The sequence below is a fragment of the Octodon degus genome, unplaced genomic scaffold (assembly GCF_000260255.1).
Source record: "Octodon degus isolate 3935 unplaced genomic scaffold, OctDeg1.0 scaffold00011, whole genome shotgun sequence".
In the NCBI taxonomy this organism is placed as follows: domain Eukaryota; kingdom Metazoa; phylum Chordata; class Mammalia; order Rodentia; family Octodontidae; genus Octodon; species Octodon degus.
In genome coordinates, this window is record NW_004524587.1 from 9,754,711 (window position 1) to 9,756,846 (window position 2,136).

Here is a 2,136-nt window from a genome sequence, read left to right on the forward strand (position 1 = left end):
GACAGGCCTAGAATGTGAACTTGAATGTACTGTAATAGAAATCATCAGTTGCCATGGCGACATGTTCCAAGAGCAGATCGCACTGAGTCACGTGAGCGCAGAGTGCTCAGTAATACTAACACATCAGAGAACGAGGCCACTTAACCTCAATCGCTTCCAGCTATTGTGCAGAATGCAATTGAATTTATTCCTAATTTCTGCCAGTGCTAAGGAACAAAATTTCCCTGCAGATTTTAATCTTACTGAGGCAGCTCCAGCTTGTGCTCAGACACTGTTCAGCACCAATATTCAGCCTGGCTACTCGCCCACTTTACAGCTCTATCTTCTTATCCTTATTTCTAGTAGAAGCTTCCATGTCTCTGCTGGATCCCACACATTCCCATGCCCTGGGGAGAATGGCCCTCCTCCTTTCCAAATGGCTGCAAGGTCTCTCTGACTGCTAATGCAAAAAACACAGCCTTCATAACAATATCAATAAAAACATGATGCATCCCCACTTTCAGCAACAGCTTTTTTCCCCCCTACCCCAAACCTGTTCTGAAATAAAACTCCTGGCAGCTTTGGGCTGTACTTTAGAATACCCCAATTAGCAGCCCCATCATAATAGGGCAAGCCCACGGATCAGTGAATAATGGAATCAAAGTGTGTTATTTTCTGTCCCATGTCACAGTCGCCTCCCTCTACCCCCAACCAGGAAAGCAACCCAGACTACCAGGAGGTAGAGCCGCTGATCACAGAACACTCATTTCAAGAGCTTATCAGGGCCTATGAAGGCTGATAAATCAGAGACTCTCACATGGACAGTCTCAAGTTCGCAGCGTCATCGATCTCCCCTGCCCCTTTTAAGTTATTTGTCTTATTCACTTCCAAAGATGATATCAGAGATGCCAAATGAGCCTTTGTTTTCTGCATGCTTGTGCCGCTCGCTCGGGGTGAGCGGCTGTGTTGCTGCGGGGAACCAGAAAGCTGGGCTGCTGGGGCTTGGCCCTTTGTTTCCCCCGCCAAGGTCACCTCTCGCCCCTCAGTTCAGGAGGCGTCAGAAGTCGGCCTGTGTTCTGAGGCGGGAGGCAGTGTCCTTCCTGGCTGACAGTCTGCGCGGCTTGAGCCTTCTACTGACCTCCTGCCTTTATGAATGTCACTCTTAAAAAAGACGCAAAACCCGCTTGAATAGCTAAGTGGAGACGAGGCAGAGTCCCGGTCTAGGAAGTCCGTGTGGAAGGTCAGGCTAAAGGAACCTTAACCATGTATGGAGATTAGGGGAAAGGTCTTTTGAGAAAGAAAAAGAGTAGTTTCTGCAATAGCCTTCTTCTTTAGCAGCGAGGTTTCTCTGGGGTGGGGTGGCGGTACAGCTGCAAATCTCTTACTCAGTTAGTACCAAGCCATTGTTCCAACACTGTGCGGAACGGAACGGGGAATGTGGAGAGGGAGGTTCAGAGGAGAGGAAGTGGCGGCGTGGTATTAGGACTAGCTGCTGGTGGTCAGAGCGGTGCTGCAGGGAGAGCGCGCGGTAACTATGGAAATCCTCATGGAGCCTGTGAGAGAGGAGCAGCCAGAGAGGAAATGAAGAGGAGCCTCGCAATGCATTTTATATCAGCAGCGTGACTTCTGGGTCCGGAGAGATGCTGGCAGCGCGCAGCTCTGTGCTTGCCCTGCTGTGACTGAAAGCTCTGGAAGCCCCTTTTCACAGTCGTGCTCCACCTCTGCCCATCCAGAGTTGGGCTAAAGGGTACCCTCCGGTGTAGCCAGCCCTCTTGCTCCTACCTTTTAAACTAGAACATGCTCCCTCCAGGTAGGGCAAGGAAGCACTGTCCTTTAGCTGGCAAATTATCTTGTCTCTCACAAAACTGAATGTTTTCTAATTAAAACTGACTTGATTTATACTGGGGCACCATTCCCACACTCACTAGTCGAAGCTCCGTGCAGATCTCTCCCAGAGCTGGCCAGGCAGTGTCTTAGAGTCCATACTGTGTCTAATCCTCACCCAAGCAATGTCCTTAAAGAGACCTTCTGAAAACTACACCAATTCAGGGTGCACGCCTGGGGAGCACTGAGTCTCCTGGGGTCCTACTGAAGAAAGAGAATGTTAGGAGAAAGCTGGAGAATTTTATCCCTGATGAATTTCATTAAAGGGAAGGA